A 13,917-nucleotide genomic window follows, 5' to 3' on the forward strand; every position below is an offset into this window, starting at 1 on the left:
ACAATGTATAATACTCAACTCCATCATCTAATCAATGTAAAACAATCAAAAATCAATTTCAATTTTGTAACCCTAGAAATTTCGGCTTCAATATTGGCAATTTCTAGCCTATTTTACAGCAATTAATCACCAACATTCATACAAGGGAAGCATGTGAATCATATTACAACAATTAAAAGCAATAATCTATCCATATGAATCGAAAATTTCAGATTGTATCACTATTCTAACACATTCAAATCAATAAATCATGTAAATTAGGAAGAAAAGCATACCTTGATTAAGTAGCAAAGTAAAGAAACGAAATCAAACAAAGAAATCAACCCCAAGAATCACCACCAACACAAGATTAGGAAAGCTTTTTGAGAGGGAATTAGGCTTAAGGTTAGAAATATAGAAGAAGAATGAGAAGAAATAGGAAGAATAGGGGTTTTAAGAAACCCGTAAGATTCATCGTACAAAGATAACCTACTCGATCGAGTGTCTTGGGTACTCGATCGAGTACCACCCTACTCGATCGAGTAGGTGCTATTTCGTCGAGTACCTGCAGAAATTTTTCCACATCCCGACGTCATAGCTTCCTAACTAGGTCGAGTAAGGCCTACTCGGTCTAGTAAGCACTCGCACTCGGTCAAGTATAGTTAAGTACTCGGTCAGAAATACGAACTAACTTGAAGATTCTTGCAAAAACAACATCGCGTGTCGATTCCAAACTAAGTTCGGAATTCGGCACTAATTATCACACTCGCTCACGCATTACTATTATTACTCAAGCTTAACGTATCGTCTCAACACCTAAGGTGTATGTCACATTGTGCTACACAAATTACCCAACCCGGTTTACCTTCTACCGAATCATTCATAAACATAATCACGTCATCATATTACACTTAAACTTACTTTACACATTACTACCAAACTCGTGTTCACTTCAACTTGAAGCATATAATTAACATTAATCCATCCTTTCATATTTTATATAAATGCATACCTTCATAACAAATTAATCTATCATGTTTCAAATTCAATCATAAGCAAATCATCTTACACAAATCGATTGTCACGCAGCGGAAAAATTTCAACCAATAAACAAGGCATATACGCATTACTATATGCTATGTTTCATATTATAACTCAACAATTCCGTCACTATCATCATTGTAATTACGGTAGAGTTTACAAACTCGTATATGACTACCGTTATCATCAACTTATAGCAAACACCAACATGTTCATTCTTCTATTATAGCATTCACTTTCACATTTCCACGCATTAACACCACCTTTACTCACTAATTCCACGAACGATTATCATGCACGGCCCAAATACAGTTATCACATCCTCATTAACTCTAACAAAGACTCAACTACAAGTAGCTCCGACACAATTAGCATACACATCACACATATACACACGGACTCCACATTCCCGTACCATGCGACTGGCTTAAGTATCATGGGGCCAAGATTTTGAAATGAGGGCGCCAACTCACCCAAAACCTAGCATCAGCTGGGGCTCCCATTACACATACACCAGGTTCATTTTATTAGACTCACTACGATCATTATTTTCTTTTGTTACAGGTTCCAAAATCGTCGCTCTGATACCACTTTGTAACACCCCCATATTCAGAGGAGCCTTAACTAGGCCTTCCTTAGCATATAAGGGCATTACAATCTCGGTTGCCCGAGGATAGTAATAATCAAATGTCGATAAGAGAACTATTATGTTATATTACAAGTGAATTAAAACCAACAACAATATAAAAGATACAACTCAAAGACTACTCTCTAAAGCTATCGAATCTCGTGAAGACTCATCCCTGCCCAGACTCCAGCTATCAACAACATCAACACCTGCTAAGACCGACTGCTCACCATAAGGGATCACGGAAGACACATAACAAACAAAACAACCACACAAGGTCAGTACTGAGATAAGATACGACAACAACAACATAGCTATCAACACGACACAACGCTATCAATCTCACACACAATCACAATAATCCAATCAACCTCTCACATCGATCGCCCCTGGACCATCCCCGCGGTGGGGGACCGCAGCCGTACCCACCAAATCCCCGCTCATCATACCGAGCGATAACCCTGTCCATTAATGTGCACATCCCCTTCCATGGCGGGTTCCACGAAGGGCGAAACTAGGGCGTGAAGCCACTCCCGCAAGTGACTCCACTCAGCCGAGAACGCATCTCGAGAACCAGAGACAAACTATCACAGACAACTGCAACGCAAAACCAACAAACTGTATGTACTAACCAACCACAACATACACGCTGCCACACAACACAGCCACAACACAACAACAATGATACGACTACCGACACACTAGACTATCCACAGAAACTGAGTAGGCGAACCTACCTTTAAGCAACTGCAACCAATCCAAGCCAACATATGACATATCCAGCAATCAAGCAAAGCCTATAACCACAACACAACATCTATTACTACCAAGCAAACCATAACTGCAAAGATGAAGATACGGATGATGATTATGACATACCTATAAGGAGAAACCCGGCAAAAGACCGCTACCTGACTCAAGTAATGCTCTCCTAAGGCACAAGGATCCTCAAAAGGCTTCCATGGAGGTTTTGTGGTGAAGGGAAGGGAAAGAGGCGACCAAAGGATATGAGGAAAGTGGCGGAAGTGATTTGCGGATTTAACAAAAACGCGATTAAAAACCCTCGCTGAAAACTCGATACTCGATCGAGTACCCAACATACTCGATCGAGTGGCCCCCTACTCGATCGAGTAACCTAGCTACTCGATCGAGTAGCCTCTACTCTATCGAGTACCACTCTTAACACGTAACCCAAGATAGTTTTGGCACGCACTTCTAAGACTATTCCCGCTCCCAAGGTCAGTCAACGCTGGTCAAGGGGTCTCTAAAAGGGCGGATATTACATAATGTCCAAAAAAAACTTAGGTTAAAAAATTTCGAAATTTATCGAGAAAAACAATGTTGCGGTTTATCGGATTTATCAATTTTAATCATAAAAATATGAGAAAATATATATTTATCAACTTTTAAATTTTAAATCTGAAATTGGTAATAAAATGCAACATGTGACGTTTTTCCTTAGTCATGAAGTATGTTTTAGCAATTATTCACTAATTAAAGTCACTATTTATGCTATTTTTCATCAAAAATCATAAATCATGCATAAGGACTTCATTATAGCCTATTATTTTACATACATCTTGTAAAATTTCATGTGACAACATACTAAATTTCTATGACCAGATTCGAAATATTTCTCATATTAACCTATTTTTCATTTAAATTCGATTTTTATCATGAAAAATCCATATTTCGAGCATAAGAACTCCAAGAATTATGAAAATTTACAGGTCATCTAAAAATAATATATGGGAAAACATATCCAAAAACCACTGGACAATTCGAAGTTTAGCTAATTTTAGTCCGAAAATGACATTTGTATCACAAAATCACATTTTAATGCCATTATTATATAAAATGAACAATAAAAATCCATAAATTAACCAAAATATCCTAAATACATTTTAGGATCAAAAACTTTAACATGCATAAAGATTTCGTGATATATCATAATAAACACAAATTTTATAAGTTTTATATGTTAATCGTATAACTCGGAAAAACTATAACCGATTTGCATGCAAACAACCTAAGGCTCATGATACCGCTTATTAGAAATCTATATCTCATTATTACAACATATTCATATATGTTTCAAAATAATTTAGTCATAAAATTAATTAGATCTTATGCATGCAAACATAAGTAAATATTAAGGAGAAATCATCATTCTTACATTGATATTTCGGATTATTGGGCACAAGTAAGATCTCCTTCTTACTTGTTCTTGAGCACTCCTTAAATGGAAGAACAAGGATTCAAGTATAGAATCCCTCCCAAGGAATAATACCCAAGGTAACCTCTAAATAAAATTAATATTATTGATACAAGAACAATATTAATTTGAATAATATTGACCCAAAAATATTGTTTTTGGACTCTTAATTTTCGGTTAAGAGAAGGGAGAAAGAGGAAGAATTTTTATCTCTCTAAAAATCTAATTTTTGATGGTTGAATGATAATCATACACTAAACTTTCAAGTAGTGTATTAGGCAAATTATAGAGAAAACCCATGGCCTTTCTCTATGTCCAAAACCGGGTATACGTGGGGGGGGGGGGGGGGGGGGGGGGGGGGTTTATGCCCAATGCATGAGCAAGGTGTTCTTTACAAGAGGCACTAGGTATGCATGGCTAGGTTTAGGGAAAAATGAATATGTTTTCCACTTAAGAAATCAACATAATATTTTCCTAATACTCCCACTAATTCGGTCCACTTAAGATAAAATGGACTCCATTTTATCTTTGTCAATTTATCAATTTGTCACATGTCACATGTCATGTAAAATTGTTATGCATTTTTAACATATTAAAAATCAACGCATTAATAAAATACGTCATATACAAAATCGACTTAGTAATTCATAATTACTTGAACCAAAATAATTTACCAATTATAAATCACAACATCTTGTATTTATAATAAATTATTCATTCAAATGCAATTGTTTCCTTAAACAATAATTTCATCTAAGTAATAAAACAATTCGATCACTTAGACCGTATCTTATTTAATCAAATTATAATGAGATACGCAAATATTACTTCCAAAATCGTCCGTCAATTTTAAGTAAAGTAATTAACCCGTATCGTCATACGATCAATTAAATAATCAATTAAGAGTGTTACCCTTTAGGTATGACCTAAGGAGATCAACTGATCACCACCGTCGCACGACAGTAATGTCAAACTCTAGTCAGCCAATCATTACCGATATGTGTGGACTAGTTGACAGTAAAATATTACTTCCCAATTGTATTCTTTAAAATGAGACTTAAACATGTGATCATCATGATCGGCAATTGTGATCGCATTATTGTCGGAGGACACATATTCCAACATTTCCCAACATTACTTGACAACTTTTATTAACTAGACGCATATAAAGACTCACAACTCATTATCATCATCACATTTTCCAATACTCGTATGCAACTCCTAGCACATACACCATCTTTATCACATCCACACACACACTTCCAATGATTCACAACCCTTCCAATGATTCACAACCCTTCATAGTTCATCGTTACCATATACACGTATTAGACATTACCATAGACTCCATCACAACTATTTCTAACCTATTTATCATACACATCCATGCACATAATTCCCGACTCGATATCCCCATACTCGGTGGCTGGCTTAAGCATATTAGGGCCATGATTTTGAAATGAGGGAGCCTTCTCACCCAAAATCAAGCATCTGCCGGGGCTCCCAACATACATACACCAGGTTCATTTCATTAGACTCACTACGTTCATTGGGCTCATTAGTTACAGGTTCCAAAATCGTCGCTCTGATACCACTTTGTAACACCCCCATCTACCAAAGAGCCTTAACAAGACCTTCCCCAGCAGATAAGGATGTTACTACCTCAGTCGCCCGAAGAACAGTAATAATCAAATGTCGATAAAAGAACAATTATGTTAAATTACAAGTGATATAAATAAAATAAAAGATACAACTCGTGACTACTATCAACTATGTGAAACTATCTCTACCATGACTCGTGATATACTCGTCCCTCCAAGCACCCAGCTACGATCCAGACATCAACCTGCTAAGACCGACTGCTCACCATAGTGGATCACGACAGACACAACACAAGAAGACAACACAACAACACCACACAAGGTCAGTAACTGAAGAAAAAATACCAAGGCAGACACAACAAACACAGTATCACGCATACACCACCTCCTCCAATCACCCACACACCTCTGACTGCCCGAAGGTCCAGTCCTGCTAGATTACCAATCGCAACCAGTAATCCATACCGCTAGTGGGGGACCGCAGCCGTTCCCACCTAAGCCCTGCTCATCTAATCCTAGAGATAACCCATGTTCATTAATGTCCACATCCCCTTCTGTGGCGGGTTCCACAGAGGGCTAATCAAGGGCGTGAAGCCACTCCAGCAAGTGACACCACTCAGCCGAGGACACACCTAGAGAACCATAGACAAATAATCAACAATTGTTAGGTTCATATACCTCTATTAGACTCATCTAATCATTTTATAAATTACTTATAATTTATATTTATATGGATCTAGTTGCATGCATAACAAAAGAACAAAATATAAGGAGAAAATCATTTTTCTTACATACAATATGGTTCGAATTTATGGGGCACAACGAAGGTCTCCCACCTTCACTTGTTCTTGAGCTCATTATATTTGGAATGATCCTCCAAGAACTTCAAGTCTCAAGTATAGAGACACTCCTCTTAGTTGCACCCAAGACAAACCCAAACACTAATACAATTACTAACTAGATAATATGTATTAGTAACCTTAAAAATTAATTCTAATATTATTATTATTACTACTCTAGTAATATAATTGCATTATTAGAATTATTGAACAAATTTTAACATAAAAAACCATTTTTATGTAGAGATAAAAAGAGAGATAAGCATAAGAGAGAGTCATCAAAAAAATGAGAACATCACCCATCCATATGGGGAGGGGAAAACCAGTTTCATCATGACAAAAGGGGGCATGCAAAATGCTTTTTATCTTACCCAAATGCTTTTTTGTCTTAGCCATAATCCTAGGGTAGGTTTAGATAGTGTAGGGTAATTATGATGTTTATTTGCATAAATAAGAACACCCATTATCACCCCTAACCACCCAATTTCGGTCCACCCTTGATAAAACGGACATCCATTTTACAACTTACAAGTAATTTTAATGGATATTTAACAAATTAAATATCATCATTTTATCAAATAAATTACAAATAACAAATTAAATGGTAATTTACAATTACATATATGTAAAATGGGTCATCTTGAATTTAGTCAATATAATCTACAACATTTTGTAATTATAACTAACTAACAATTCTTATCTCAAATGTTTCATAAACATTAATCAATTTTAGTAATATAACAAATTAATTACTAAATTGAATTTTATTTAATCACATTACAATAAGATATATAACTCTCTCTTATAAAATAAAACTTGTTCAATTTAGGGAATTAATTAATTTGTATCGATATACAATTAATTAACTTTATAGCTTAGGAATGGTCCTTTAGGTGTGACCTTAAGGAATCAACTGATCATCACCGTCAAATGACATAAATATCAAACTCTAGTTAGCTAATCATTACCGATTAATCTTGATCAGTTGACTACATAATTTAATCATCCCTTACTTATTCTTATTATGAGATTTATTAATGTGATCACACTATTGTTGAGGACACTTACACCAACAAAAATGAGCAATCACAACCAATCCACACCACCAACAACGACACTAAACCAATTATACAATACAGTCGACACACTAGACAACCAACCGCACTGAGTAGGAAAACCTACCTTTAGAAAACGCAGCGATTCCGCGCACGACCATAAGACAACAAGCAATCACCATGACCACCTATAACAACCAATATAACCATCTATTACTACTACCACAATCACAATAGAAATCAAGGAAGACGATGATGATGATGACACATATATACCTATACATAGCACTCCAGCGACAAGACCGCTACCTGACTCACGCATCCCATCCTCAAGGTGTAACCACTCTCAAAAGCCTCAAGGAGATGAACCATGGTGAAGGAGAAATGATATGACGACATCTAGGTTTAGGGAAGAAGGAGAAGAAATGATTTGGGTTTCACGATATTACGATTTATATCCCCCGCTGAACTCACATTACTCGATCGAGTGACCTCTACTCGATCGACTGACTAAGTTACTCGATCGAGTAACCTCCGCTAGATCGAGTAACACGAACTCAAAGGCTCACAACGTCACAAGGTTAACTCGTAAGGTTTCCGAAGGTCTAGATAGGCGTCTAAGGTCAGTCAACGAAGGTCAACGGGTCTCTAAAAGGACGGGTATTACAGTAATAGATGGTTATACTGTTTGTTATAGGTGGTTATGGTGATTGCTTGTTGTCTTATGGTCATGCGCGGAATCACTGCGGTTTTCTAAAGGTAGGGTTTTCTACTCAGTACTGTTGGTTGTCTAGTGTGTCGATTGTATTGAATGGTTGGTTTTAGTATCATTCTTGGTAGTATGGATTGGTTGTTGCTGGTCATTGTTTTTTGTTTGTCTGTGGTTCTCGAGGTGCATCCTCGGCTGAGTGGAGTCACTCGCGGTAGTGGCTTCACGCCCTTGATTCTCCCTCTATGGAACCCGCCACAGTAGGGGATATGCAGACTAAGGAACATGGGTTATCGCTCGGATGAGATGAGCGGGGCTTAGGTTGGAACGGCTGCGGTCCCCCACTGGCGGTGTGGATTACTGGTTGTGATTGGTAATCTTGCAGGACTGGACCTTTGGGTAGTCAGAAGTGTATGGGTGATTGGAGGAGGTGGTGTACGTGTGCTACTGTGTTTGTTATGTCTTCCTTTGTTTTGTTCCTTCAGTTACTGACCTTGTGTGGTGTTGTTGTGTTATCTTCTTGTGTTGTGTCTGCCGTGATCCACTATGGTGAGAAGTCGGTCTTAGCAGGTTGATGTCTGGATCATAGCTGGGTGCTTTGGGGGACGAGTCTACCACGAGTCATGGCAGAGATAGTTTCACGTAGTTGATAGTGGTAACGAGTTGTATCTTTTATTTTGTTTTTATCACTTGTAATTTAATGTAAATATTCTTTTATCGACACTTGATTATTACTGTCCCTCGGGCAACCGAGGTGGTAATGTCCTTATCTGCTGGGGAAGGTCTTGTTAAGGCTCCTTCGTAGATGGGGGTGTTACAAAGTGGTATAAGAGCGACGATTTTGGAACCTGTAACTAATGAGCCTAATGAACGTAGTGAGTCTAATAAAATGAACCTGGTGTATGTGTGTTGGGAGCCCCGGCAGTTGCCTCATTTTAGGTGAGAAGGCGCCCTCATTTCAAAATCATGGCCCTAATATGCTTAAGCCAGCCACCGAGTATGGGGATATCGAGTCGGGAACTGTGTGCATAGATGTGTATGATAAATAGGTTAGAAATAGATGTGATGGAACTTATGGTAATGTCTAGTGCGTGCAAATAGTAATGATGAACCATGAAGGAATGTGAATCGTTGGAAGTGTGTGTGTGTGTGGATGTGATAAAGATGGTGAATGTGCTAGTGGTGGCATATGAGAACTTTTTAAAGTGATGGAGATAATGAGTTGTGAGTTTTTATATGTGTTCTAGTTAGTGTAAATTGTCTAGTAATGATGTGGAATGCAATGGATGAATGTTGTCTCGTACCCTTGTGACATGGCATAGTTGTGTTAGAGATCTGGTTGATGAATTGTTCTGACACGTTTGAAACTTCGAGCAAACTTGAGTAGTAATTGGTAACTATATTGCCAAAGGGCTGCTTGGTGTAGTGTAATCACATGTCGAATGACTGAATTTGCATATGCGTAAGTAAGCGTAGAATGAGGTGTTGGTTGTATATATGTATAAATTGATGTCATAGTTGAATTGTCTTGCATAATGTTCGATAATAGGATGGAATGATATGTGTAATGTTCGGATGAAATAGTGGTGTTACATTTGCTTTCGTATTAACGTATCGTAATTGGATGAAATAATGAGTGACGAGTTCCAAGTATACTTTGGAATCGACACGAGTTGTTGTTTTTCAGGAATCGTTAACCAAACTTGTAACTTTTGACCTCGTTCCTAACCTTACTCGATCGAGTACGAGTGCCTACACGACCGAGTAGACCTTACAATTCTTATACTTTCCCAAACCCATTCTTCTTCTTAATTCTTTAAACTTCAAACCCTAATTCTCTATAATCATCCTTTTCTCTCAAAACCTCAGTGAAGATTGTGCTTGATTTCTTTGTTTCCTTCTGATGTGACCAATATTTGAGCATATTTAGTCCCCGAATTAGCCTCGTTCCTCTGCTTTTTAGTGCATAATTGGGTCATTTACTATCTTTAATCCTTTGTTTTGCATATTCTTTGAGGTTTTGTTTCCTTAGTAGGAGAGGAGTGCAAACCTTGCATTTTCATGGCAAAATGGAGCTAAATTGATCGAATGTAATGACCAAGCATCAAAGTGAAGACAAGACTAGAAGACCTATGTAAATAATGTAGTAGATGGGCAATGATGAAGAAAATCCTTGCATCTCCGACAAGATCCTTGAGGATTGTTGGAAGAAGAAAAGAAGAAAAGCGGAAGAAGCTTGCTGGACTACAATCCGCCCGTCGCAGCCTCGGAACGCTCGTCCCACCTCCACAATCCGAGCGCCCACGACCCTGTCCGCTCGTCCCAGACCCACACAATCCGAGCGTCCCACAACACAATCCGCCCGTCCAAGTCCTCTACAATCCGAGCGTCCCGACCCCTTGGCCGCTTTAATTCCAGCCCAGTACAGCACGTCTCTTCCTTGTTCCACTCAGGATGCGCATATTTCTGAAAGACTAACAAAAAGGAGACTAGCATCTTCCTTCGAGATGAGCATTTCCTCAACTTTTCTTAAGGGTCTTAATCGTCATTTAAGCCCTTAGTAACCCTAATTTATGTACCTAATCCTCACTATAAATACCCAATTGTACTAATTAGATTATAATGAATCCTTAATATTAGTTATGTTCTTCCTAATTTCATTTTAATCTTGTAATCAACTTTTAATCAAGCATTAATACAAATCTCATTTCCTTAATTTCTCTATTGTTCATCATTTATTTTGGGTAATTGAAGATTATTTGGGTATTATTGGGAGATTGACAACCTTCTATCAATCATCAAGTACTTCTAATATTCTTTGCTTATTGTTTTGGAATCATCATTAGGTATAATTCTTTTAACCCTTGTTTTAATTATTGTTAATCATTTTCCATTCATTCATCATGTTTTGCTTTGTTAATATGTTTGACAACCTTGTTAGCATGTTAAACTTGATAATGAGTGAGTAGTTTCCTTAGCTACGGTTAATGGGGAATTAGGGGAAACCAACATGGGGGATGATTCATGCTTAATCTAATATGTTCACATAATTTATTTGCTTGCTTGTTGTGATCTCAACTTATGCACATGTTATGTTTGATGAAATGCGGGCCTATGAATCCTTGCATTTTTTACCCATTACTTACCTTTTCAATGAGACTTGTAAGACATAAACCAACTCGAGTCTCATTAGACCATGCATATAGTTGAGTAGGGAGGATTAAGTAGACTTGTAGGTGTTGTACAATCTAATCAATTCGGCTCCGTGACCCAAACCTTCCTAGGATTGTAAGATATAAACCAACTCGATCTTATCACAACAATAATTGCTTGCTTATAATTTTAGAATATGTTTGTATGATCAATTCCCATGAATCCCCTACGAACCCATGACACCCTAGTGCTTTTAATCAATCGTTTACAACCCATTTTAATCATCTTGCTTGTTTATTTACATTGTTATTTAGTTTAGTGATCTTCTTATCTCAACCCAAATTGTGACACCCTTAGACACCACTACTTGCAATCGAAAATCCTACATCAATACCCGTCCCTTGGGATCCGACCTTTACTTACCCCTTTACTAATAGTAGAGTAGTTTATGAAGCTATAAATATTGTTTTGGTCTAGGTGCTCCTCACGACAAGTAACCGAAATCGATAGTCCGACCAAAAATGGCGCCGTTGCCGGGGACGGTGTTAACTTGATTTGATTTTCTTTGATTGTTATTAGCTGTGTCTTTCTTTGCCTTGGGGAAGTGAAACTCCTCAAAGTTTATTCTAATCGTTTTCAAGTTGTTTGATATTTTGCAAGTCTAGAAGATCCCAAGGTAACTTGTTACCCATTGATCACGAAATTGAAAGAACTTTGACAACCAATAGAAGACTTGCTAGAAATACTTTGAGAGGTATTGGTGAGATTATGGATATTCAACCAAACAATATTGAGTTCATAAACCCTTTTGCAAGAGAAGGAGAGGAGAACCCAACACAAAACCCACCACAAAATCAACCCACAATGCCTAAATTTTCATCACATTCCGTACCAACCGAGGAGAACCTACCCAATGGTACTCCTACACCACAACACTTGACCGGTAATTTCATTGCAAAATCCGCATTTATCCAATTAGTCGAAAGAAGTCAATTTGGGGGCATGCCTAGTGAAGACCCTCATTCTCATATGGTGACTTTTTGTGACTATTGTGATCCGATTTCACAAACCAGAGTGACTCAAGACAAAATCTGATGGGTCTTATTTCCCTTTTCTTTGATTGGTACCGCGAAACAATGGTTAAAAATCCTTGATAAGGCTACTCTTGGTATTGACTCTTGGAAGAAATTGACTCTTGCTTTCTACAAAAAGTTCTACCCTCCGGAAAAGACTAACATGCTAAGAGCCCAAATCACGGGTTTTAAACAAAGGGACGAAGAATCTTTGTATGAAGCTTGGGAGTGATTCAAAGGAACTTGTCGCTCATGTCCTCATCATGGACTTAGCGAGTGGTTCTTGGTACAACAATTTTGGAATGGTCTTTATGAAGACTCCCAAAACATTCTCAACATGGGATCAAATGGTATGTTCACCGAAGTTAACGATAATCAAACATGGAACAAGATTGAGGAGGGAAGCATGAAGTGGACTCTATTACTCAATTGGGTGCTCAACTTAGTGCTCATATTGATACCATTAATTTGAAGTTTGAGAAGGTTATGGCTAAAATTGAAGAAGCCTCAAAATCACCAAAGCAACATGTTAATGCCATGGTGGCACCTTCATCAATTCCAAGTGGAATATGTGAGAATTGTGGAACTTTGGGACATGACCAATGTGAATGTAGGGGAACAAGTGAGCAAGTAAATGCTTTTTAAGCATACAAGAGTGGTACCCCTTATTCCAACTATTACAATGAAAACACCAAATTCCATCCAAATCTCTCATACAAAAGCCAAAATATAAACCCTCAACCAACATACACCCCACCTCCAATGAGAAACCAAAATCAAAGACCCTTTTACAACCAAAACCAAGGTTTCCAAAATCAAACTCCATACACTCAATCAAATGACCAAGGTTTTGATGTTCAAAAAGCGGTCCTCCAAATGCAAAAGAACCAACAAGAGTTTTTCACTCAAATGCAAAAGGATAGCCAATCAAAAGACATCACCATTAACAACATACTAGCTCACACAAAGATGTTGGAGACCCAAATGTCTTAATTAGCATCTTCAAGTTCACAAAGACAAAAGGGACATTTACCACCTCAAGGTAATCCCCCAAGACAAGAATCGGTGAGTGCCATCTATTTGAGGAGTGGTACAAGGTATGAAGGGCGGAAGTAACCCGTTGATGAAGATGTTGTGAAAGCTAGTGACAAGGAAAGAGTTGTTGGAAACTCTAAAGAAGAAGAACCCACCATTCAAGAAATTTCAAAGAAGGATGAAGAGAAGGCCAAAGAAAAGGAGCCTCTTGTGATTAGACTTCCATTCTCGTGTCATCAAGCTAAGCCTAAGTTTGATGACCAACTTGGAAAATTCATGGAGATTGTTAAGATTTTAGAAGTCTCAATTCCATTTACGGAATTGATCAATCACGTCCCGGCCTATGCAAATATATGAAAGATATCCTTACAAAGAAGAAATCAATCCGGAAGCTTGAGACTATTGCTTTTACTAAAGTAAGTAGTGCTATTCTTCAAGGAAGTTCACCTCCAAAGCTCAAGGATCCGAGAAGTTTCTCCATCCTATGAACTATTGGTGACACCACGATCAACAAAGCTCTATGTGACCTTGGGGCAAGCGTGAGTGTTATGCCATATTCGGTAAGCAAGAGGATAGGAATAGGAGAACT

The 13,917-nt window shown here is 37.7% G+C and overlaps 1 non-coding gene across 1 annotated transcript; it reads right to left on the minus strand.

Annotated features, from left to right (window-relative positions):
* Positions 1 to 12,456: 12,456 nt before the first annotated feature.
* LOC141624512 (small nucleolar RNA R71) lies at positions 12,457 to 12,563 on the minus strand. The gene has a single exon (XR_012534319.1). It is a non-coding gene; the product is annotated as a small nucleolar RNA R71 (small nucleolar RNA).
* Positions 12,564 to 13,917: the final 1,354 nt, after the last annotated feature.

The sequence above is a fragment of the Silene latifolia genome, chromosome X (assembly GCF_048544455.1).
Source record: "Silene latifolia isolate original U9 population chromosome X, ASM4854445v1, whole genome shotgun sequence".
NCBI lineage: Eukaryota > Viridiplantae > Streptophyta > Magnoliopsida > Caryophyllales > Caryophyllaceae > Silene > Silene latifolia.